The following is a 26,427-nucleotide window of genomic DNA, read 5'->3' as shown; positions in this document are numbered from 1 at the left end:
ACTGGGGCGTGCCAGGACTGCGGCTGGCGGTCCTCAGTCCTTAACTTGTCACGGGGCACATCTCCTGGCCTCTCCAGGCTCCTCCAGGCCCTCAAGGTCCAGCGTCCGGCTGCTTCCCCTGTGGCTTTCTCTGCATGTGTCTAAATCTCATTCTGCTTCTAAAGGACTCTAGTACTAGCATAAAGACCCACCCTGAGTGGGTGGCCACCGCGTATCTGCAGTGACTTATTGAAAGGTCCACCTAGAATGGGTCCACACCCACAGGAAGGCACTGAGGTTAAGAAGGAGCTTTTCCGGGACACCTACAGCTCCAAACCACCACCAGGGCTGGCAGAGGGCGGCAGAGCAGAGAGCCTGGCAGGACGCCCAAGGGACAGGGGGACAGAGCAGGAGGGATCTGGACTGGTGTCTGTCTGGAGGGGCAAGGGCGATCTATTGGAAGGCTTGGCCCTGGAATCCAGCTTTTATTCAACAGGCAACCAGAAGCTGTATTTTAAGGCTTTTGAGCAGGGAAGGGAAATGAGGGAAACGGTGCTTTGGGGATCATGGGATCTTAGAGACTGAAAGGAATTACTTGGGGTGCTTGTTGAAACTCAGGTCCCCGGGCTTCACTCCCAGGAGTTCCCATTTGGTCGTTGTGGGTGTGAAACAAAGCCCCTGGTGATCCTGGTCCCACTGGTCTGAGGGACACACTGAGGAACACTGACCCATCTGGCCCAGAACCCACCCCGGCCCTCCCCAGCCCCCACGCCCCCTTACTTAAAGATGAAGGGGCTGACAGCCAGAGAGTTCCACTGGCGTGGAATGGCAGGAAGAACAGAGGCTGCGGAGTGAGAGTGCACATTGGGGCTCTGCCAGTTGGTGCTGTGCAGCAATGGAGAAATTACTTGACATCTCCGAGCTCTGCCTTAACCATAAACTAGAGGATAATAATATCTAAGGTTTCTGGCTGACTCTGGGGGTTTCTGAGCACACATGTAAAGTCCTCAGCAGAGAGCAGATGCTCAATAACTGGGATCTTCTATGCTCAGGGCTTCATGAGCATCAAGAGGGTGACTGTCCCAGACCTCTGACTTACGGTCCAGTGCGCTTTTCACCACAACAGGGTGCTCACAGGACTTGAGAGTGCTGGGTAAGATTGTTAAAACATACGGCATGTGACATCACCAACAAAAAAGATCTCGAAACTGGACAGCGCTCGACAAAGAGGATATGTGTCCTGGGGGACGGGGAGGCTGAGTTTTTGAGGTGTGGAGGGGCATTTCTGAAAAAACTAGCTCAATGTCTATTTCACTCATTCTTTTAAACATTCTGTTATAATGTATATGGTCTCTCAGAGTAGAAGTATTTGAAAGTATGCTCTAAGTAAGTATACATACACTGGGGTGCAGACGGAGGCCCACAGTCGAGGGCTGCGGCCTGCTGGTGCCAAGGCAGTGAGCTAGGAGGGCTTGATTGCAGCTCAGAGAAGACAGGTCCAACGGGGACCTGCAAGTGAGAGGAAGGAAAGGGGTTGAGCAGGAGAGCCATTACGGAAGACTGTAACTCACGAAGAATACGGAATTGTTCTCTGTGTCTGCTCAGTCTTCTTTTTAGGAGGCACGGGGAACCGAACCCAGGACCTCCCATGTGGGAGGTGGGCACCCAATGGCTTGATCCGCATCTGCCCCCCACCCCCCCACGGATGGTGTTTTTTCCCTATGGGGCTTTCTATTACTATTCAAGTTCTCATTCAGTGGTAGGGGAAAATCTGAACAAATTTTCATTAGAGGATAGTGAGAGACCAAAACAGCATTGCATTTTGGCTACATCCTAAGGATCATGTTTCCTGTCCAATGTATGGGCTGCAATGAGAAACTTTGTCTTTAAAATCGGTAAAATACATTTATCAGATTATCATCAAACGAAAATTCAAAAATGAAAAGTACAGTGAAATCTCTGGACTGTCAAATTGAAAACCAACCACGTAGGATTTTCAGTAGTTTATGAGGTCGGTTTTGAAGTTTACTGTGGTGTTCCAAAGCAGATGTCCCCAGGAGAAAGGTAGCTGATTAAAAATCAAACAGTTTGGAACTGAACACATGTATGTTAATGTTACAAGATGTTCATATCAGGCAAAAACAAACACCAAAACAAAACAAAAAGCCCCACAATAAAGCATTACGCTAAGTGAGAGAAGCTAGGCACAAAGTACTAAATAGTGTATGATTCCATTTACATAAATAGTAAATATAAATAAATTTATAGAGATGGAATTAGATTAGTGGTCGTGTAGGACTGGGGAAAGAGAGAATTGAGAAGTGACTGCTAAGGAGTGTGGAGATTTTCTTTTTGGAGTAATGAAATTGTTCAAAATTTTTTTGTGGTGATGAATGCACAATATTACTACATTTTAGCAATTATACTAAAAGTCATTGATTGTACCCTTTAGATGGATTGTATGGTATGTGAATATATCTCAATAAAACTGCTTTTTAAAAATAAAAACAATAACAACAATTAAAAAAATCAAACAAGGAAACTCTGTCCAAAGGTGCAAAAGATGGTCACAAAGAACCACCTAAATGTGGATGAGACCTCTCTCTTAAGAATGTTGTGAGGATTAAATGAGCAAACACAGTTTTGAAAGTGTTTAGTACATAAAGTTTGCAGCTAATGCTCAAAAGTTTTAAGAGTGATGCTGAATTTCAGTTTTGTTGGATTATGTTCACTCCCAGTTGGCCCTTCATTCTTGTTAATATAAATTAGAGTTTCTAGTTCAGTTCTCTTCCACTCCTCCGCTCTAGCCGACCAACGTCAGGACGGACGCCTTAGAGAACCCCAGTTAGAGACAGAGAGGCAGTCCCTGGGGCAGATGGGAGTGGGGAGGGAGACTCAGACCCTGGCTCTTAACGTTTCAATGGATTTCGAGGGCTCTGCTGCGAGTGAAAACGACTCCTGTGTAGCTTAAGCCACAAAGCGCAGGACGGAGCTCGCCCGGCCGTCCCCCGCGGCTGACCCGCGGCGCTCCTCTCGCCGCGCAGGAGGTGGCGGCAGCGCCCACCGGCCCCCAGCAGGGGCGCGCCCCGGGCGGCCCTCCCGCACGCCTCCCGCACGCCTCCCGCCGTCTTCCGCGCCGCCGTCACCCACCCCCACGCCTCCCGGCGGCCGCGCAGACCCCGCCCCGGCCCTTGAGGCCAAAGGAGCCGGGAACACTCCCGGTCCCTGTCTTTACAGGGAAAGGTCAACTTTCCGGAGAGGGATGGGGTCCTGACCCAGCCTTGAGGGGCGCAGGGAGAGAGGGACAGGCTCTCGGCCACGGACACGGCGGGGCTGGGGGCACGCGGCGGCGCGGGACGGCGCGGGACGCGCGCTCTAAGCGTGAGGCGCAGGCCAGGCCGGCGCGCCGAAGAGGCCCGGCTCTCGAGGCTGAGCGTCGGCCAGGGGCGGGGGCGGGCTGAGGGGGAGCCGCTCGGGGGTCCCCGCCGGGCAGAGGGGCTCCGCTCGGGGGCACCCCGGGGCGGCGAAGACTTCACAAGGTGGTTGTTCCCTGAGGAAGGCGTCTGGGAGGTCCAAACCCCGACCTTGGGCACTCGGCAGGGCTTCTTGTGCGGGATTCTAGAAAAGGAACATCCAACTTAGCGCTCTTCAGGGCGCTCGTGGTCTCCAGAACCTGAAGCCCGGATGAGAGCCTAGAGGGCGCAGGCGTGGAGAGAAAAAAGATTCAACGACCTGCCGCAGGAGGAACAGCAGGGCTAGAGCGCCGGCCGCGCGGAGCTAAGAGGCAGAGCCACGCGCAGGCGCAGAAGCAGCCTTGGCGCTGAGGACGGACGGAAGTGGGTGGAAGAGACTCAATACGCTTCAGTGCGGGACGTTGCCTGTCGTCTCCCACATGGTCTAGCGGTTAGGATTCCTGGTTTTCACCCAGGCGGCCCGGGTTCGACTCCCGGTGTGGGAACGCTAGTACTTTTAAAGAAAACCGAAAAATAAGTTTACATCCCTCTTAACAAGAGAAAACAGTGATGAGTTTAGAGAAAGGTACCAACCCGGTTTGTCTTATTAAAGCTTCCGGGGAATATTGAGGCTGAAGTGAAGCAGCTTCTACTCTGCGAGCAGCGCCTGAGCGTCTAGCCCCACGGGCAGTGGGAGGTAGAAAGGGAGCCTGCATTTCAAATGGGAAAAAAATCTGGGGTGGAGGAAAGTAAGGAACCAATTGGTCCCACCAGTACCTACTAAGATGTATGTCCTTCCCGGTTTTTCGGTTTTAATTTCTCCTTGTACTGTGGATATAGAGCAACTGGCCAAAAAGTCATCTTCTCTGGAAAAAAAAAAGATGCATTTTACGACATGACAGGGCTTTTAAAGTTGTCTGAAGTCACTTGAGCAAGATCGCCAGAAAAGTCATAAGGGCAGTGCAGTTCTGTGCAGTCTATTGTATTCGCTTTTCAGAGCTCACAGTTGTTGGGGGGAAGAAAGAAAATCAGGTTGTTGCAAATAATGAGGAGGGAGGCGATGGCAACAAAGCAAAACAAAAGAACTTTCTTCTCCTTAACCTATTGCTTTGACGCACTCTGTTTTTTTTTTTAAACTTCAAGTATTCTTGATATACTAAACTAGATTTAGAAGTCTTAGTATGATGTGTGACAAGACAGCTTCCAAGAGTGACCCGAATAAAGTGCATCCTCTGCTATAATGGATTATCTCCCTTACATTTCCAGATATTTGCCATCAGGAGAAAACTGGAGGCGTTTGGAAGCCACACTTCTTTTCCACTAGTGTTGAACTCTTTGAAGTTTCCCCAGTTTGTTCCCAGACTGCAGTAACATGGGGAAATGACTCAAAATGACTTGGCTTCCATCCGGGTTGGTTTTAAGGGCTTCTATTTGAAGTTTGCTCTTTTTAAAGTCCTTTGGGATTTTAAGGGGCACAAAAAATGAATGTCACCCTTCATGTGAAAAAATACTCTGCTCAAAATTCCTCATAAAGAATTTGAAGGAAAAACAGATTAACCAACAGGTAATCTGTGTTTATTGGACCACATATGGCAGAACTGATCGGAAAATAAATATCCTAATAATCTAAGAATAGGTAATGTTCATTGAGCGCTTACTATGAACCAGCAGGCTAAAAGCTTTGCACACCATTTCACTCTAGTCTTTATTAGATAATATTATTATCCCTGTATCAGTCAGGGACCCAGTAGGTCATGGATGACAGATTCTTAGCAGAGAATTTAATAAAGGAATTATTCAGTTTGTTTGGGTTTTCTTTTTTAGGGTTTAGGGAAACCAGCAAGGAATAATACAGTCCTTGGCACTCCTGGCCTGAAAGGGAAGGGGCAGGGATGGGAGTTGAAAGGAGAGGACAGCAGATCCAATGCCGGGGACTTCAGTGGAGCCAAGCGGTGAACCCCCTATTTCCTCCCTCCTATTTCCTGGCTGTGCCTTCTGTGAGCCAAACCCTTCTGGAAGCACAAGGGAGCTCACCTCTCTAGTGCATAAAGCTCAGTGTCCCCAGGCAGAAGAGAGGGGAGGAGAATGAGTGTACAATGGCAAATAGAAGACATCCAGCACTCTCTCCATTTTATGGATGAGGCTGAAAAAGGCGAAGGGGCAGACCAGGCACAGAGCTGGTCAGATGGCAGGGCTGGACTCCAGGTGCCACCCTCTGACTGCTGTGACTAACGACTTATTGGGGAAATCCAGATGTGTCCTGTCTTAGCCATAAAGAAACTGATTTCATTCTCTCCTGTCTCCCTTGATTTGTTTCTTTGTTTTGTTTTAAAACTTGCTTTCATATGGCAGGTGAATTCCATTCATATGAAGAGTGTCAAGTCTATTCATCCTATTAATTATTCATGGTTATTCCCATAAAACAGAAGCTGTGTTTTGAAAATTGAATCTCGAACCAGTCTCGCTTCAAATTATGGCTGCATTTAGATTCAGTTTTAACAACAACAACAAAATTCTGTTTTCAAGGTCTAAAATATTTTAGGGCCTCAAAGTACAGCAGGTGCTTCTATAAAACAGGTACTTAATGAAACAAAAGGGTCTAACTTTGTGGGGAGGCGGTTGTTGAAACTGTATTTGGTATTTATACAGCCTTAGTTTTTTTAATTTTTTGCAAACATTACCATAATTTTAATGAACCATCCTCATAATGAATTTTAAGATATTTGGAATATTTGAGCTGAAAAGGCCCTTAACAATGACTCCATCGCCTCCCTCATTTTACCCAGGAAGTATCTTGTGTGGGATTTTATTCCGTGGTATTGGACTTGAGACTATGCCCAGAAAACCGGACAGCCTGCATGGAGTTCTAAACTGATACCACTCCCATCGAACCCTGGCTTCAGAGGGGCACGGAGGTGTGGCCCAGAGATGAATTTCAAAAATTCTCTTGTCTCCTGCTTTGGGCCAGTGTTCAAGTGAGAGCTTCGTGAACACTTACAACAGTTTTCCTGTTTATTTGCCATATAAACTTTTCTAGAAAGTGATGAGTTTGGGATATCTGATGTAGCCCCATGTTCTCATTATGCTTCTGTTTTGCCAACCGTCATAAACTCGGAGCGATCTGGGTGAAGATGGCTTTATCCCTGACCTCATTTGTATTTATATTTATAGTCTTATAGATTTGTATGGATGCTTCTGCAGAGATATCCGCTGCATGCAAAAAATCCCAAATAATTGCAACATTAAAACTTTGTCCTGGGAATGGGGGTAGCTCAGTGGTTTGAGCGCCGGCTTCCCCTGTACGGGGTACTGGGTTCAATCCCCGGTACAAAACAACAACTACAACAACAAAGTTCATATTAACACAGGGAAGGCAAATATGAATTTTCGCTCACCCACACTGTAAAGCTGAGTGACTCGGAAAAACACTGAATACCTGGAAAATCACTGGAACAGATAATCAAAAAATCAATTTGCAAACACCTAGAAGACCACAGGGTTCTGGGTAATCATCCCACATAGCTTTGTGAAAAACAAAAGCTTATCAGATGGATCTAATTTCCTTTGGTCACAGAGTGGCAGGCATAGAGGATGGGGGCGGGGGCAGCCAAGATAATCCATCCTGATTTAAGAAGGTTTTTCATGTGGAACATTGTTGTGAACTAATTAAGAAAATGTAGGGAAGACTTCTCTGATAGGGACACATTCAAATGGAAGTCCAGTGCTCGACTTCATGCAAACAGGCAACTAAAACTCAGTATGTATGAAAGTGGGGACCTCCTCCTTCCCAAGTCTCCTCTCCCTAGATTCCTTTTTTTATTATTTTAATGTCATCCAGGTTCTTCTTGTATAAGTTCCATCAGCTCTCTCTGTTCTTTAGTTTCTTCAACTCTAAAATGAGGGTAATAATAGGAACTACTTCATAGACTGGTGAAGATTAAATGAACTGATGCCTGTAAAGTGCATGGGCCAGTTTAAGGCCAATAAACAGGTTGCCACCACCATCACCTTCACCATCACCATCACCATCATCTTCACTATCACCATCACCTTTACCATTACCATCACCATCAGCTTCATCATCACCATCACCATCAGCATCACCATCACCTTCACCTTCACCTTCACCATCACCATCACCTTCACCATTACCATCAGCTTCACCATCACCTTCACCATCACCATCACCTCCACCATCACCATCAGCTTCACCATCACCATCACCTTCACCATCACCTTCACCAGCACAATCATCACAATCAGCTTCACCATCACCTTCACCTTCACCTTCACCTTCACCTTCACCATCACCATCACCTTCACCATCACCATCACCTTCACCATCACTTTCACCTTCACCATCACCTCCACCATCACCATCAGCTTCACCTTCACCATCACCATCACCTTCACCTTCACCATCACCATCAGCTTCACCATCACCATCACCTTCACCATCACTTTCACCATCACCATCACCTTCACCATCACCTTCACCTTCACCTTCACCTTCACCTTCACCTTCACCATCACCATCACCATCACCTTCACCATCACCATCAGCTTCATCATCACCATCACCTTCACCTTCACCATCAGCTTCACCATCACCATCACCATCACCATCACCTCCACCATCACCATCAGCTTCACCATCACCATCACCTTCACCATCACTTTCACCATCACCATCACCTTCACCATCACCTTCACCTTCACCTTCACCTTCACCTTCACCTTCACCATCACCATCACCATCACCTTCACCATCACCATCAGCTTCATCATCACCATCACCTTCACCTTCACCATCAGCTTCACCATCACCATCACCATCACCATCACCTCCACCATCACCATCAGCTTCACCATCACCATCACCTTCACCATCACCTTCACCAACACCATCATCACCATCAGCTTCACCATCACCATCACCTTCACCATTACCTTCACCTTCACCTTCACCTTCACCATCAAATGTTTAGTTTTTCCTGTTCTACTCTCCCCCCCCCACTCCCCCCCTACCTAATCACAACATTAAATCTTATTCTGCCTCTTATTTGTCTCCCACATCTGTTCTGATCTTGCTTCCCTGCCACCATGCTGGTTGGGACCACCTTCTTACCTGGACTGTTACCATAGGCACCAAACTGATTTCTCCAACTCCTCTCTCACCCCATCTTTCCTAGCCCACCTTCTGCTGCCTGCTCCAGCACAGAGCTGAGCATGCTCTGTCTTACCGTGTGTTCCCAACCTACCTTTGCCCCCTGACCCCTACCTGTGCCCTTACGCACCCCAGCTCCCAGCCAAGTTCTCACTGTTTTCTGTTTCACACCTTTGTTCCCAGGGGTTCCTCTCCCTGAGATGCTCTTATACCCTTTCTCTAAATCTCTTATTCATCCTGGAAGGCTCAATTCAAATGTCACATCCCTCACATAGCTTCTATTTTCCCTCTTGCTGATGGTAATTGCTTTGGTTCTCTCTAGCATATTGGTATCACTTATCCCTTTCTAACTTTAGGTCTTAGCTTAGATGGCATTTTCTCCAGAAAGTCTCTCCTTACCTCTGCATGTTTCCCCATTATTGCCCTCACCACCCTTGCCACCACATGGCAAATCCTGAGGTCTGTGCCCTGCAGAAAGTAAACACATAATAAACATGTGTTGAAGGAATGTGTGCACAGGACAAGGGTTGTATTGATTGGAACATCCCTGGTTCCAAGTTACAGAAAACCACTGGAATTAGTTCAGGCCCAAGGGAGAATGATTGGCTCATAGAATCAAACTGTGAGAAGTGGGGTGGTGGAGCTAGCTTTGGGACACCCAAAAATATGAATCTCTCTCCTTCTGTCTGGGTGGCAGGTTGATTTTCAACTATTATGGACTAGCTACTCCTGTGTGGCAGGGAATTTGGATACTGCCAGCGCTAAGCTCATTCCTCCTGTCTCCTCCTCACCCACCCCCAAGAGCAAAGTTCCTTCATTTCTCCACCTTCATTTCTCCATTTCTGTTGGAATATGCTGGGAAATGTGGCCTCACCAGGGCCCTGGGCCCTCTCCGTGGTTGATGAGTATTATGAAAGGAGAGCCACATGGTGGAGAGGAAGGAGGAATAATTTCCTCGGAAGAAAGGCAGTCCTGTACAAGATATTGGAGGTAGGTGGTGGTTGGTATTGGACAAAAAACAGGAGAGAGTCGTGATATGTATCTCGTCTGAAAGTCACTTGCCGCTTTGTTGGAAGATAAGCAATTTACCCTCATGCAATTCTTTCAACAAATATTTATGGAGAGCCTGCCTGCATCACTGGGCTAAGTCCGAGGAGTCCAGGAAGAAAGAGAAGCTTATAGTGAGAGCAGTCTGCCCTGCCAGAGCATGGTTTCCATTTTAGACTCATTCTGTGCCCCCAGCCCAGAGGCAGGAAGGCAAATTTAAGGAGTCAGTGGAGAGATTTGATAGACTCTGGCCACAAGCCAAGCACTTGGAGGTCAAAAATTAGCGTCTTAGGGATGCAGGAGTTGGTTTGATTGCATTCAGCTCAGAAACAAAAACAAAGAGGCGGTGTAAGGTGACTAAAGGATGCTAAGTCAGAAGATTTTGATCACGATCACTCCTGAAAGCAACACAGAGGATGCTCCTTTTGAAGGTACTGGAGATTTGGAGACAATAACAAAGGGCCATGTGGCCTCTCTTCATGCCTCTGCCTGTGTCCAGGTTGGTGTAGATTCAGGAGAACCAGATGAGTTCTAGAAGTTTCTCCAGCCCTAACTCTCCTGACCAGCTCCCTTTGGAAGAAATGCTCCTTCTCTGTGGGATTTATTTACTTTTTTATTTCTTTTAAAAATTTTATATATATTTTTTTGATTGAAAAATTGTACTTGTCCACCATTGTGGACAACTTGCAAAAGATCTTGTAGTAGTTGGACTCAAGCAACTTAAAATGTAAGGGCATTTGGCTCTTGTAAGTCCAAAGTGAGGTTGTCTCCAGAGTTGTTTGATCCAGCTGCTGATGTCACAAGAACTCAGATTTCCCTTCCCCTGCTCTGAGGATTGCTCCCAGGAAAGTAAGAAGGAAACCTTCCAGACTCTCCCAGCAAAACTTTCCTCAAGTCTCATTGGCTCATCTGGCATCAAATGCCCCACCCCTAAGCCAGCCATTGGGAAGGGGGAGATTATTCTGATGGACTTCATCCAATCAGGACCCACCCCAGGACTGACAACATGGTCAACGTCCTCTGAGTCACGTGGGCAGGATGGGGCCAGTTGGTTTCCAAGCAAAATCAGGGTTCAATTAAGAATATAGAAGGAGGCAAACAGATGCAGGGTAGGAGATCAATAGTCTCCATGACATACGAAGCTATAAAGGAGAAATGAAAGTTGCCCATAGCTTCATATTTTGTGGTCTATTTCTTTCTTAGTCTTTGATCATCATCACCAGCATCATAATCTTCTGCATTTCGCAAGAAGCATTCTCCTCTGTCTGCAATAGCATCTGCATTCAGAATTGGATCCAGGGTGGGTTTGGGTGGGTGTGGTTTTAATCTTGTTTTGATAAGAGACTAGGTCAATTCTGGAGTTGAAACTATGTGCCATTGAATTCAAACGGACGTAACTGGGGCCTAATTTTAACATAGCACCCTCATTTGTAGCCTAAGTTATATATCGCTTTAGATGGGATATGTTTTCCATCTGAATTGGCATATTACTACAGAGCTTTGTTTTTTTTTCAAAACCTGTGTTAAATATTTATTGTTGAAGAATATCATTCATCCCAGAGATGAAAATAAAACCAATGTGGCTCGAGCAGTTGAGTGCCTGCCTCCCACACGGGGGTCCTTCTTCGGTTTCTGGGGCTTCCTAAGTTAAAAACAAACAGACAACAGGTGCAAACAGCAAGGGCTTGGGGAGTGGGGTGAGGATTAAACCAGAGAAATTAAATAGTGGCGGTGGTTGCACAACCTTGCAAGGTGCTATTGATAAAAACCACTGAGTTGTACCAAATAATACTCAGTGGATTTTATGGTATGAGAATTATATCATAATAAAAAATAATTTAAAAAAATTAAATCAGAGATAAAACTCTGCTAGCAAAATAAGCATGTTTCTCTTCTTCATATCTGAGCTGTTCATTTACTCCACAAACATTTATTATGTGCCTGCTGCATGCTGGCGCTGATCTACATTTACTTTTAGCATATACACACACATAGGGTAAGAAGTTTGGATTGTACTCTAAATGGCATGAGGAATGTCTGGAGGCTTTAGGAGAGAGGGAGAGTCTTGTTCCAGTTTGAGAATCCCTGGACTTGAGGGTCTTTTCGAGACTTCTAGCCTGCTCCCGTCCTTGGGGTCAGCACCAGCTACACTAAATGTGGTAGGAAGATACGGCTGCATTAGCGGGGCTCTTGAGAAGGACTCCATAACCCCATCTTCAGAATCTGGCAACTTTGTCATAAAGTTTTCCTTGTGGACTAACCATCTTAGATCCCATCCTCTGTCGCTTTAAGCCCATTTCTCCCAGTTTCCTTCTCAACGGGGGTGCAGGAGAGAGGGTTGGTTACTGCCGAAAACTGTTTGCCCAAAGAGAGGTACCGGCTCTGGGCAGCAGCTCAAAGAAGAGCATCCTGGACACGTGGTGCCAGCCTCTCTCCCATCTTATCTAAGGGGCAGTCCCAGAAAAGAGGGGTGAGGACCGCTTCTCTCGGAGGCCCCCGTTTGGCTGGCTGCCTCCCAGAGACATGTTCTGCAACTCAGATGGAAGCAGCAAGCCCTGGCAGTGCGGCGGAGGCGCTCCGACGCTGGGGCTCTCTGCTCCTCAGAACCCCAAGCGTGTTTGAGGGGTGCCATTGGATCCCCACTGGAAGCCGACAGCCACCACCTGTGAAGAAAACAGGCCCTGCCGGGTTTGTTTTGTTTTGTTTCTCTCTTTATTTATTTTTTAAATGTTACATTCAGAAAGTATAAGCGGCCCCCATATACCCACCACCCCCTCACCCTACTCCTCCCGCATCAACCACCTCTTTCATCGCCGTGGGACAGTCACTGCATTTGGTGACTACATCGTGGAGCATTGCTGCACCGCATGGACAGTGGATTACATTGCAGTTTACACTCTCCCCCGGCCCACCCGGTGGCCTGCCCGGGCTTTGTCTGACTCCAGCAGCCTTGACGGTGGAACTGAGGCGTCCCCCCCCCCCCTTATTGGAGGCGGGTTTTAGCTACACTGAGCCTGACATCCTCATCCAGCCCAACTGCGTCACCTCCTACCCTGACGCTCATTATCTATGAAGGTCGCATGTCTCTTGAGTCAAGGCAGTGGCTCCCAAGTTGAAGTCTCGCCCCTGGATGCCTCCCCATCCGGCGCAGCCACCACTGAAAACTCGTCCAGGGTGCAGGAAAGCCGGGGGTGCTGCCTGGGTAGAGGGAGGCAGGAGCTCCACGAGCACCGAGCGTGCTGGTCGAGTCCGAGGTGGGAACAGGGAGCTGACGGTTCTCCGACGCTGCAGTACTTTTCTGCAACCTGTGTTCCTTAATGTCCTCTCCGGGATTAATGGATTCAGGGCAGGCGGAGCCAGGCCCACCCCGGGAAGAGAAGGAGGAAAAACCAGAATGTGGCACCAGCTCGGCGGTTGTGAAGGGATTTCTTGACAACCCCAGGATGCTAAGCAAGGCCCAGAGCACCAGAGCAGTGGGGCAGAGAGAATGAGGTTCGCCTCTGCCGACCAATCGGAGGCCCTGCTGGGGACCCTCAGGGGAGCGCTGTGCAAGAGCAGGCCCTTCAGGCCAGAGCACCTGCGAGCAGCCGCCCGCGGGCCACTGTCGTCTTCAGGCAAATAGGAGGCTGGGGTAGGGGTGCCCTGGCTGTTCCCAGTGGTGGGGGCTGGAGAGCGGGTACTGGGCATGGGTGCCCACGGGTGCAAGACCTTCTGAGGTGTATCGGGTCTGCCGTGACCCAGAAACTTCTGCTCAGAAGCCCCTAGACCCGCAGTGACAGGCGGCTCGAGCATCCTAAGTGAGCCTCGCACAGCGCAAGGTCCTCGGGGCCCCTCGTGGTCATCGCCCATTCTGATCGATTACAATAAGTTTCCGACTGATGGCAGCGAAGGGGCTCAATGAAGGTGTGATTTTCCTGATTTGCACGAAGATACTGTGTGAGCTAGCAGAGGCTCTGGGGTGCTTGCTGGGTCTCCCCCGCCTCCCAAGTCTGGTTGATAAAGCCTGGCAAAGTCTCCAGTCTCTTCTGCTGTGGTGTCATGATGTGAGGCATCAGTCACATACTCTGAGCTGCTATTAATTTGGTGAACGGCAGCGCCGGCCTACAGCTTTCTGAATCCGCTGTGTGTTGGTGATTGTGGAAGGCGGATGTGGGATGGCGCCACTTTCATCACTCAGCGTGTCATCTGTACTTAGAACCATAAACATGCTTACTCCTCTTACCTGACAATTCCATTTCTAGAAATTTATATGCAGGAAATAATCAGAGAATGGCAAAGATGTAGATGGATGAACAGGGGTCTTTTTCTTTACAGCAGTACGTATAATTAAAAGGTATGTGAAACAATAAAAAGGTCTTGCAAGAGAATGAATAAATATACTAATGATGGTGTTTTAGTTTCCTAGATGCTGAAATGAATGCCACGGAGTAGGTTGGCTTAACAGAAATGTACTGGTTCGTGGTTTTGAGGTAGAACATTCCCCACATCTGGGCACCAGCCAGGTACTGCTTTCTCCCTGCAGCCTGGCGTTCTGGGGCTGGACCTTGGCTCTTCTGTCACATGGCAGTGCCCATGAGGCATCGTCTTTGTCTTCCAGTTCTGTTGACCTCCAGTTCCTTTCCCTGTGGTCTTTTCTAAAAGGCCTCCGGTAACGTGATTAAGACCAGTCCTCGTTTAGCTGGGCCACACCTTACCTGAAGTAACCTCATCAGAAAGTTCCTGTTTGCAAGAGCTCACATCCAGGAATGAACTCAGACTAAGAACCTGTTTTTCTGGGGTACATAAGTCTGAGCCACTGCAGAAGGTCCATCCATATGATGGAATACTGCAGAGCCAGTAAAAGTCCTCTTTTCCAAGAATATTTAATAACCCAGAAAAAAAGCAGGGTTCCAAACTGTATGTATCATTTGTGACCAACTTTGTAGTACATATTAATATGTTTATATAAGTGAACACGTGCATGTATTAAAGCAGGAAGGAAAAATTCCAAAGTGCAAAGAGAGGCTATTTCTAGGATGATAGAATTACAAGTGATTTTATTTTTTCTTATATGTCTTTGAATGTTCTAAGGTGTTCGAAAATGAGTATGTAAATTGCTTTTAAAATCAAGAATTTTTTTTTTTTTTTTACCTGAAATCCATAGAGCTAGAGAGTCTCTGTGTTCGAGTGGTACTGGGGTTGGGAAAGGTAGGGGAAGGAGGTAACTCAGCAGAGAAGGACCAACTGAAAATTACATCAGAAAACTCCCTAACTGCAGTGGGAAATTGCCTGCCCAAGGCCAAGACCCCAGGAAGATACCAGATGACAAAAGGCCACCCATCCCCTGGCCACCACCTCCACCTACCCCTCCCCTGGACAGTTCACACTGAGGGATGCCAGAGCTACTCAAAAGTTGTGGCTTTCGATCCCTCTTTTGCATAGGGCAGACCAATGGGAACCTCGGGACTTACCAGTCCTCATTTTCCATGGAGGGTAAGTGGGGGGGGAGCCCAGCCTTAATAAAACAGCACCCCCAGCCTAGCAGGTGCCATGCATGCAACACGTGAGAGCATGCCCGTCCTCCGTCTCCAGTGTGTGCAGTCGCCTTACATTAAATTCTCCTGCTACCATATGGCTAGCCCTTGAATTCTTTCTCATGGCTGTGTCAAGAACCCTCCTGCCCTAGGCTAGGTCCTTCTCCGAGACATCCCAGGGCCCCTCTGACAGCAGTCCCTAAGTTCCCGAAGCGTGTTCACGGCTACCCCAAGCACAGCGATGTTCCAGAGCCGTCCAGCCTCCTGTTGACCTTTACTGGTTGCGCTCACCTTTAGCCTCGGGTGGCTGAGCTGACTTCTTAGGTGGGCAGGGCTGGCAGGGAAGGGACAAGGTCCCACACCTCATCCCCTCGTCACCCAGGGCCAGGCGAGGGGCCATGCTATCCTGAAACAAAACCCGATGCCCCAGGCCTCACACAGGAAGTGCCTTTTTGGTTGTGCGTGACATTCTTTCAGTAACCCAGAATTCTCCGTTGATCGTTCATTAAAGGCTCTTCACTAGGTTTTGAAGATTTTTAAAAACAGAACCTAGGTCCCCTTAGACCATTTTCATCGGAGTAATTTCCCCCTTGTTGGAGTAGTGACTGTCTTTATTGTTCTTTTGCAAATGAAAATCCAAGTGTTCTTTATTTGTATTTTTTCTGTTTCTTTTAAGGTAGAGTTTTGATCAGCTCTTTCTTAGCCTGGAGTGGAAGGCCCCGAGAGATTTATCAAAGTGGATTTCTGTATCAAGAATCGTAATATTTCAAGTTCTTATTGAAGTGTGAGCAGTAACTGGCACTTTCACAAGCAAGAAAGAGGCCAATGTCAGCTATGACGAATAAAATAAAAGGTAAAATGAAAGTCATGCAGTGTTATGCTTAGCCCTAATGAAAACAAAATGAAAAGCTTGGATTTAGACAGAGGTCTTTATCTTGGGAATTCTGCCTTTTAACCAGAGTTAGGCCCTAAGATCTCATAATTCCCAGTCTCCGGAAGCCGATGTGGCTGAACTGATAGAGCTTCAGCCTACCATATAGGAGGTCCAGGACTCAATACCCAGGGCCTCCTGGCCTGTGTGGTAAGCTGGCCCATGCTCAGTGCTGCTGCATGCAAGGAGTTGCTGTGCCATGCAGCGGTGCCCCCTGCGTAGGGGAGCCGCATGAGCAAGGAGTGCACCCCGCAAGAAGAGCCACCCCATGCGAAAAACGCAACCAGCCCAGGAGAGGTGCGGCACACACGGAGAGCTGACGCAGCAAGATGATGCAACAGAAAGAGACACAGATTCCCATGCCACCTGACAAGAATGCAAGTGGACATGGAAGAACACACAGCAAATGCACACACTGAGCAGACAGTGGGGGTTGGGGGTTGGGGGTGGCAGAGAGGAATAAATAAAATAAATCTTAAAAGGAGAAAAAATTTCCAGTCTCCTTATTTTCTTATTTTTCTCAGGTTGTATCCCCTATAGGACAGAGAGCCTTATAGCAAAAGGGGACATAGCAAGTAAGATGCCATCACTTCCCTTAGATGAATTACTTAAATTGAAATGTTTTTGCAACTTCTTGAGTCTATAGTTATTTCAAAATAAACACGCACAAAAAAGAATGAGCTAAGAATAATAAACACAAGGAGTCTAGAGACCATGAGATTTACTATGCAGGCTACAACAATTTGCCAACATACCCAAGTCCATGACGCAAAGATAAAGTTAGCTCCACGCCGAGTGGCGGGCAACTGGGAGTAGGGAGTGGAGGGTACAGAGAGCTTGGCAGGGAAAACAACGGTTCCACTGCCCCGTCAGCAGAAAGAGGGAGGAAGTGACAGTTGTCTTTCCTTGAATTTTGCAGGGAAGAAAGAGTCCGTGCCAGAGGGGTGTGTGTGTGTGTTGTTGTTGTTGTTTTGTCATTTCATTGACCAGGTGTAAGCACGTGAACTTCAGTGCAGACCCCGGAGTTGCCTGGTCCTTTCCTCACCACCCAAAGCTGACCTGGGTGAAACAAGGGCAGCCATCCTTGGGACGTGCTGAGAGGGCAAATGTGCAGCCCAAGCAAGATTCTTTTTTTAAAGCTCAGGTCATGAATTCCTTCTCTGCTCTCGGCTTGGGCCACGAGCCACTGACCGATGCGGCGCGATGGCCTTTGCTCACGGGGCACGGCGACTCCACGGGGCCCCGCCTGCCCAGCCCTCGCGGGGCAGACCCCACCTTCTCGGCGAGAGGCGGAACCAGCTGACATTTGTAAGCGCGGCGGCCCTCTGGGCCGAGGGCCTTGGCTCCTTCCACCGGCCTTTTCTTGAGCACAAAAGCCGGTTCCACATTGTAAGTGGTTGCCCGGCACACGGCTCTGAATGAAGCCCTCGCAAAAAGCCTTTGCACTTGGCCTCATCACCCGAGCTCTCGCTCCCTCCCTGGCACAGACGCTGTGGAAAATTCCCTGTGCATAGAGAGCTGGCTCCATTTCCTAGCAATTCTACGAAGTTCTCGCTGCTGGAAACGGAGCAGCCTAAATATCTCCGAAGCACTGGGATCCTAAACAAAGAGCACCCCGGGCACAGAGTCGCGCTTCCCCGCGTGGAATTAAGAGTTTTAGGATTTGGAAGCAATCGGGTGCCAAAGCGTTCACTGAAGTGATTGCTTGGAGGCCGCGGTGTCGTTTGGAAGCTCCTGAATAGCTTGACCATCTTGGCCAAGCTGTCCCAGAGTGTGCTTGCTTTTATCTTGTCATCTGTAATCATACAAAAGATGCTGCTGATTTTATGAGAAATAAAGCTGGGGGTGACTCAGAAAGCCACGGCCAGCAGCATCGTCTTCCTTGGGTTCGTCTTCCCTGGGGGAATCCCTCTTGTCTTCTGCACACCCTGATCCCTTCATCTCATCACAGCGGGAGAAGCGCTGCCTCGTCACAAGGCCAGCGTGAGAACGGTTAGCCCACGTGTGCAGCCAGGGCGCCGGCAGGCTTGCCAGTGCTCTTACACTCCCCTCCCTCCCCTCTGCTCCCCGCCCCTTCCCTTGCTCTAGAGCACTGATTGTCAAGCTTTTAGTAAATTGCTAGAGCTTTTTTCATTTCAACAAATATGTACGTAGAAGTTAGACATAGAAAACAGATTAAAGAAACAAGCTGCTACCTCATCCTCCCGTGGCGATGATTTCCCTCTATTCCCTCTATTTGGCATTTCTTGGTTCCTGGGAGACCCCAGGGCCTAACAGGCAAGTGGGTTGGATCGCTGGCCCCCTGGGTTGCTCCCTTCCACCCACAGCACCCGCCTCCACATCTGAGCAACCGGAATCGCTTGTCTTTAAATAAAAGCACTTTGGACCAGAGTTCTTTCCATTCTGGTGTTTTCTCTGATGGACTCACCTTCCTCTGGGTTGGGCTAGCTAAGAGCTGTTCTCGAACCTGAGCCTTGATTTCCCTCACTTAGCAGCATGGTGAGAGCTGCGTGAGTTGTTTCGTGTCTGTGTCAGAAAGCTAGCAGGTGCTGGTGTGCACAGCCCTTTACCTGGGTTTGTGTGTTGACCAGGTTTTTCCTGACACGTAGAGGAGGCAGATCATCGGTACGCTGGGGCCGGAAGGGGCCAACCGGGAAATCACAAACCACTTGTTGTGAAAGTGGCTGTGGAAGGAAGGGCCTGCTCCTTGAGCTGCTCCCTGACTGAGGGCGGGTGCTTGGAGCGCTGCCTCAGCATGAAGCAGGGGTGCCTCCTGAGGCCTGGGCACAGGGCTGGGTGTGGGAAAGCCTGGGCACAGGGCTGGGTGTGGGAAAGCTGGGGACAGGGCTGGGTGTGGGAAAGCTGGGGACAGGGCTGGGTGTGGGAAAGCCTGGGCACAGGGCTAGGAGTGGGAAAACCTGGGGACAGGGCTGGGTGAGGGAAAGCCTGGGCACAGGGCTGGGTGTGGGCACAGGGCTAGGAATGGGAAAGCCTGGGCACAGGGCTGGGTGTGGGCACAGGGCTAGGAGTGGGAAAGCCTGGGCACAGGGCTGGGTGTGGGAAAGCCTGGGCACAGGGCTGGGTGTGGGCACAGGGCTAGGAGTGGGAAGCCTGGGCACAGGGCTGGGTGTGGGAAAGCCTGGGCACAGGGCTGGGTGTGGGAAAGCCTGGGCACAGGGCTGGGTGTGGGAAAGCTGGGGACAGGGCTGGGTGTGGGAAAGCCTGGGCACAGGGCTAGGAGTGGGAAAACCTGGGGACAGGGCTGGGTGAGGGAAAGCCTGGGCACAGGGCTGGGTGTGGGAAAGCTGGGGACAGGGCTGGGTGTGGGAAAGCCTGGGCACAGGGCTAGGAGTGGGAAAACCTGGGGACAGGGCTGGGTGAGGGAAAGCCTGGGCACAGGGCTGGGTGTGGGCACAGGGCTCAGTGTGGGAAAGCCTGGGCACAGGGCTGGGTGTGGGGAAGCCTGGGCACAGGGCTGGGTGTGGGAAAGCTGGGGACAGGGCTGGGTGTGGGAAAGCCTGGGCACAGGGCTAGGAGTGGGAAAACCTGGGGACAGGGCTGGGTGAGGGAAAGCCTGGGCACAGGGCTGGGTGTGGGCACAGGGCTCAGTGTGGGAAAGCCTGGGCACAGGACTGGGTGTGGGGAAGCCTGGGCACAGGGCTGGGTGTGGGCACAGGGCTAGGAGTGGGAAAGCCTGGGCACAGGGCTGGGTGTGGGAAAGCCTGGGCACAGGGCTGGGTGTGGGCACAGGGCTAGGAGTGGGAAAGCTGGGCACAGGGCTGGGTGTGGGAAAGCCTGGGCACAGGGCTCAGTGTGGGCACAGGGCTGGGTGTGGGAAAGCCTGGGCACAGGGCTCAGTGCGGGCACAGGGCTGGGTGTGGGAAAGCTGGGGACAGGGCTGGGTGTGGGCACAGGGCTAGGAGTGGGAAAGCTTGGGCACAGGGCTGGGTGTGGGCACTGGGCTAGGAGTGGGAAAGCCTGGGCACAGGGCTGGGTGTGGGCACAGGGCTGGGTGTGGGAAAGCCTGGGCACAGGGCTGGGTGTGGGAAAGCCTGGGCACAGGGCTGGGTGTGGGCACAGGGCTGGGTGTGGGAAAGCCTGGGCACAGGGCTGGGTGTGGGAAAGCCTGGGCACAGGGCTGGGTGTGGGAAAGCCTGGGCACAGGGCTGGGTGTGGGCACAGGGCTAGGAGTGGGAAAGCTGGGCACAGGGCTGGGTGTGGGAAAGCCTGGGCACAGGGCTCAGTGTGGGCACAGGGCTGGGTGTGGGAAAGCCTGGGCACAGGGCTCAGTGCAGGCACAGGGCTGGGTGTGGGAAAGCTGGGGACAGGGCTGGGTGTGGGCACAGGGCTAGGAGTGGGAAAGCTTGGGCACAGAGCTGGGTGTGGGCACTGGGCTAGGAGTGGGAAAGCCTGGGCACAGGGCTGGGTGTGGGCACAGGGCTGGGTGTGGGAAAGCCTGGGCACAGGGCTGGGTGTGGGAAAGCCTGGGCACAGGGCTGGGTGTGGGAAAGCCTGGGCACAGGGCTGGGTGTGGGCACAGGGCTGGGTGTGGGAAAGCCTGGGCACAGGGCTGGGTGTGGGCACAGGGCTGGGTGTGGGAAAGCCTGGGCACAGGGCTGGGTGTGGGCACAGGGCTAGGAGTGGGAAAGCCTGGGCACAGGGCTGGGTGTGGGAAAGCCTGGGCACAGGGCTGGGTGTGGGAAAGCCTGGGCACAGGGCTCGGTGTGGGCACAGGGCTGGGTGTGGGAAAGCCTGGGCACAGGGCTCGGTGTGGGCACAGGGCTGGGTGTGGGAAAGCCTGGGCACAGGGCTGGGTGTGGGCACAGAGCTAGGAGTGGGAAAGCCTGGGCACAGGGCCGGGTGTGGGAAAGCCTGGGCACAGGGCTGGGTGTGGGCACAGGGCTGGGTGTGGGAAAGCCTGGGCACAGGGCTGGGTGTGGGCACAGGGCTAGGAATGGGAAAGCCTGGGCACAGGGCTGGGTGTGGGCACAGGGCTAGGAGTGGGAAAGCCTGGGCACAGGGCTGGGTGTGGGAAAGCCTGGGCACAGGGCTGGGTGTGGGGAAGTCTGGGCACAGGGCTGGGTGTGGGAAAGCCTGGGCACAGGGCTGGGTGTGGGCACAGGGCTGGGTGTGGGAAGCCTGGGCACAGGGCTGGGTTTGGGAAGCCTGGGCACAGGGCTAGGAGTGGGGAAGCCTGGGCACAGGGCTGGGTGTGGGAAAGCCTGGGCACAGGGCAAGGTATGGGAAAGCGTGTTCCACTCTTCCTCTTCCCAGCCTCGCTTTCATTTTGGCGCATTGTTGCCTGCAGCCCCATCCACAATCTTGGGAGAAGTGGCACTTTCCTCACTGGGAAGGAAGGGCATCCAAGGCTGGGAACTCAGCTTCTCTCCCTTTGGGTGGCTCTTAATATAGATCGCCGTGTCTGGAGGATGAGGGCAGCCTGGACTCCTGCCCTGAGCTCTGGGAGTCAGAGTGTGCAGTAGTGCTTTCAAGATTTTAGTCATTAGTAAACAGAGCTATTATGCTCTGTGTCTGGACGTGCCCTCTCTTCTGCCGGGCGGCCTGTGGTTGCCATGGATATGGCTTTGTCTTTGGAGGCCCATAACCAAGGAGGATTTAAGTAAATCCTAATGGGTCAATATTTCCATAAACCCAAATAATTTTTTGAAATGGCATGCTTTCCTAAAGAACTTAAGAAATCCTTAGTTTTGAATTCATGACCCAAATAACACCTAGAACCCCAGGCTTTGATTTCCAGAACTTTAAGAGACATACTTTTTTTTTTTTTTTAAAGTACTCAGAGTTAGAAAGAGGGGGTCAACTGATGGCTCTGATGGCAGTAAGTGAAAATGATGTTATTTCGCAGCTGAGTGTTTTGGACAATATAAGGTTACATTTTTATTTTTCCTTCCCCGGTACTTATTTTGCAAAATGCTCCTTGATTTGCCGTTTCTAAGACGTGTCATATTCCAGCACATAAATGAACCTGTGTTGCAAGCAAACGAATCTTCGTTTCTGTCTGATAGGGGGGATTCGGTAACCTTTGATGATGACGATGGAAGATGGGTAGATTGACTTGAGAAGGTTAAAAACACATAAAAAAGAAGAAATGGAAAAAGAAAAAAGGGACTCCCTCTTCTGCAGTAACCCAGCGGTTCCCACAGCTTTGCTTGAACACGCAGGCACGCCCTCGGAGAGTCCCCACAGCTCACTCTGAAGAAAGGAACCATTTCTTGGTTGAAGCACAGGTCAGGAGGTGGCCAGCGCGGTGGTGGCCACAGCTCGCCGTGCTCCAGTACTTGGCTCAAGGACCTCATCCTTTTACCCTGGGCGCTCCTTGTCTCTGTTTCCTTTGTGATCCGGGGGAGCACGCTGGCATCAGGCCAGGGCGGAGGGCTGTGGATTCTGGGATGAGGACACCGGGCAGCTGCAGGCTGGGTTCGGGGTTTGTTTGCCAGCTGGGAAGGAGCGGCTTCACCGCTGGCTGCCCCGATCGCAGGGCTCACGCCCCCATCCCGGCAACGATCCAGGATTTTGTCCTCCATTCCCACTGATTTCACGGTTCATTGTCCCTGGCAGCAGGAGGCTCGGATGAGGAAGATGCACCTGAACTGCAATTACCAAGCGGCCCCTTTAACTGAAGTAGATGAAAAGTGGTTTGCATTTGCTTCTCGAGGGCTTGAATTTGCCCGTGTTTGTGCTTAAACACTGGATCAATCCACCCCCCTCAGGAGTTTCCCCCATCTACGATGTCCCTGGAAGGTCCCTAGCGAGGATTAGGACCCTGGCTCTTGATGCAAAGCCCCCTGCAGCTGTTAGGCACGGGGCGGGCAGCACGCCAGCCTGTCCTCACCTGGGAGGCCTCCCAGCTTGCCTCCAGCCTGCCCCGGTCCCCCTGGCTGGGTCACCGGCCGTCCTGGGGCGCTGAGGTCACCTTCGGGGGCCGCAGGGCCCGCGCAGCCAGGCTGAGCACGGCTTCTCGGTTTGGGCAGGCCTGTGGTGGGGTGGGCCTGGAAGCCCTAAGAGAGCTTTGGAGTGTGAGGAGGAGGCCCTAGATGAACAGCTTCCAGGGCCCTGAGCCCCCGCGTCAGCCCCTAAGGGACTTCCGAGCCCAGCCGTCCCCAGAGCCCCTCCGGGGCCACCTCCGCGGGAGAGCGAGTGGCTTCCTGGGACAGCCGAGGGCTGCTGATCCTCACTTGCAGCCAGGCTGAGGGGGACCATTCCGATCGGGATGGAGAGGGGCTCTTTGATTTTCCAAACCGGTAAAAAGAAACAGGGGTGTCTGGAATTTTGGATGTGAGCATGATTCGAAAAGGACCTGGGAAGGTTGTGAGGTTTTAAATGAAATCCTCTCGGTGCCATTCCCAGAAATCACCCCCAAGGAAGCAAAAGGGAGAGGCCGTTTGAGAAACCCACGTGGTGGTGAGGGGGCCGGTACGGCTCAGATTTTAAATGAGCCCAGATAAAAGAAGGAAGGGGGATCACGTAATGAAGGGCGTCAAAAAAGAATAGCCGGAATCTGTATATTAGTGTCAGGAAAAGCTCAAGTCCAGAACATGCTAGGGCTGGTGAAACAGCCGCTGACAGGAGAATAATGCTTTCTAGCTGGCGGAGCATTTTCATGTAAATGATCATACTGGGCCTGACAATAGCTCTGTGAGTGGGGATGGGAGTTGTTATCCTCTGAGAGCTTCGGGGACTCCTCCGAGGCAAAGCTGGGACTTGAGCCCAGATCATCTCAGGTCAAATTCTGGGCTCTGGCCACCCTCCCACATCATGTCCTACGTGCTGTTGCTCAAAAGCATGATTTGCCTCTGTTTAGAGCAGGGATTCTTAACCAGGAGTCATGAGCTTGAACTGAAATAAAAAAAAACAGAAAACAAACCATTATTTTTGTGGGGACGTGTTGGTGCGGGTGTGATACATTTACTAAATAAAACACAGTACAGTGTGGACTTAGTAAAGGGGTCCATGGTTTTCACCTGACGGGCAAAGGGGTCCATGGAATGAACAAGGCTAAGAGCCCCTGGTTTAGGGAAGAAAGATGGGTCTGGTCCAGGCTGACCGGGCAGATAATGCTGGCAGAGAGACAGCAAACCTACATGCTCCCATTTTTCTTCAGGGTCCATCACCGAGCAAAACAGTCTTCCAAGGAGAGAACAGATTTCCTCAGAGGAAACAGATGCTGCAGACAGGGGAGACCTTCTAGAAGTTAAGTTCTTCAGGGTCAGGCCTGGACATTGCCCATGGCTGTTCCCAGAAGGGCCTGAGCCTCTCCTTCACGGCACTCACCACACCAGTCATTCCTTGCTCGGTCTCTGTGTCCCCCACTAGGCTGGAAGCTCCTTGGAGGCAGGGTCCCTGGCCACCTGGCCCCTGATGGTCTCCCCCTCGTCCGCACAGCCAAGGAATGAGTGACCGGACCACAGAACTGCCAGCAGTCATTTCTGAAATTAGGGAGAATGGGAGGTGTGCCCCAGAGGCCAGCAAAACTCATCAGGATTTTCAAAAACCAAAAAGGTAGATTCTAGAATCTCCATACTGATAAGCTAACACTGATCCTTGTTTTGCTAGGCTGCCAAAATGCAATACACCAGAAACAGATTGGCTCTCACAATGATTTATTAGTTTAAAACCTTATAGTTCTGGGAAGTGGATGTGGAGCAAGCATTTGGGTGCCCACCTACCACATGGGAGGTCCTGGGTTTGGTTCCTGGTGCCTCCTAGAGAAGACAGGCAAGACAGTGAGCTGGTGCGACGGGCTGGTGTGGCGAGCTGACACAAGATGATACAACAAGGAGGCAAAAAGAGGAAACAGAATGAGAGACATAACAAAGCAGGGAGCAGAGGTGGCTCAAGCGATTGAGTACCTCTTCCTCATGGGAGGTCATGGGTTCAGTTCCCAGTGCTTCCTAAAGAGAAGAGTAGACACAGAGTGCACACAACAAATGGACACAAAGAGCAGACAGTGAGCACAAACAACAGGTAGGGGGAGGGGGGAGAAATAAATTTATTTTATTTTATTTTATTTATTTGTATTTATTTCTCTCCTTTTCCTCCCCGCCCCCCGTTGTCTCCTCTCTGTGTTCATTTGCTGTGTATTCTTCTGCGTCCACTTGCATTGTCAGGTGGTACCAGGAAACTACATCTCTTTTTTTTTGTTGTTGTTGTATCATCTTGCTGCATTAGCTCTTCTTGTGTGTGGCACCACTCCTGGGTGGGCTGCGCTTTTTTCACGAGGGGCAGGCCTCTTTGCAGGGTGCACTCTTTGCGTGTGGGGCTCCTCTACATGGGAGCGCCCTTGCATGGCACAGCACTCCTTTTGCCTGGCAGCAGCACTGTGCATGGGCCAGCTTACCACACAGGTCAGGAGGCCCTAGGTATCGAACCCTGGACCCTCCATATGGTAGGCAGATGCTATAACAGTTGAGTCACGTCTGCTTCCCAGAAGAAATAAATCTAAAAAAAAAAAGCCATGAAAATAATGTCCAAATCAAGGCATCATCAGGCCATACTTTCTCCCCAAAGACTGGCTGCTGGTGATCCTGGATGACTCTGTCATATGGCAAGACACATGGCAACATCTGTTGGTCTTCCTTCTCTCCTGGGTTTTGATGCTTCAGCTTCTGGCTTCCTCTGACTTTCTCTCTGCTCCTATGGCTTTTCTCTCTCTCTCTCTCTCCTATTCAACCCATTTATAAAGGACTGCAGTAAAAGGACTAAGACCCACCCTGGGTCACGCCCTACTGAAGTCATCTAATCAAAAGGTCCCACCTGCAATAGGTTCATACCCACATGAATGGATTAGCTCTAATGACATGATTTTTCTGGGGTCCATACAAGCCTCAAACTACCACTGTCCCTCAGATATTTAACTTCATTTCAGAGATAAAATGGAGCCCCAAACACAAAGTGTGTAGCAAGAGCCCATCTCAGCCATCCAGAGACCTGATTAGAACTCTTGTCTTGGGTCACTCAAACTTGCAATCGGAACATTTGTAGAAGGGATTTCAAAACAAGAATTTTCTTTTTAAGACTTCTAGACTCTTATTACTTTAAGCATCCAGGCTTAGTAGATGAGGAAGTTTAATTTTATGCTTGTGCTAGAAGGTACATTCTTTTTAGAGAGGTTGGAAGAGAATACATTAACCACCCAAGTAAGCAATGCTATCGATTGCCAATTATCCATACTTGTTAATTATCATTAGAACTACATACAAGTGTAAACTGCAAGCAGCACACCCTCTGAAGAACATGTGGCCAATAGACAATGGAGGGCTGGGCACAGCTGAACCCAGATTTCCAGAGATTTCTTAAGTTCCTCTTTTCTTATTGTGA

At 50.4% G+C, this 26,427-nt stretch overlaps 1 non-coding gene across 1 annotated transcript; it reads left to right on the top strand.

The window, feature by feature from the left end:
* Positions 1 to 3,865: 3,865 nt before the first annotated feature.
* On the top strand, positions 3,866 to 3,937 carry TRNAE-UUC (transfer RNA glutamic acid (anticodon UUC)). Its single transcript has one exon. It is a non-coding gene; the product is annotated as a tRNA-Glu (tRNA).
* The last annotated feature ends 22,490 nt before the right edge of the window (positions 3,938 to 26,427 follow it).

The sequence above is a fragment of the Dasypus novemcinctus genome, chromosome 15 (genome assembly GCF_030445035.2).
Source record: "Dasypus novemcinctus isolate mDasNov1 chromosome 15, mDasNov1.1.hap2, whole genome shotgun sequence".
In the NCBI taxonomy this organism is placed as follows: domain Eukaryota; kingdom Metazoa; phylum Chordata; class Mammalia; order Cingulata; family Dasypodidae; genus Dasypus; species Dasypus novemcinctus.
The sequence above is the reverse complement of the archived record's forward strand: the minus strand, read 5'-3'. Positions and strand labels throughout refer to the sequence as shown.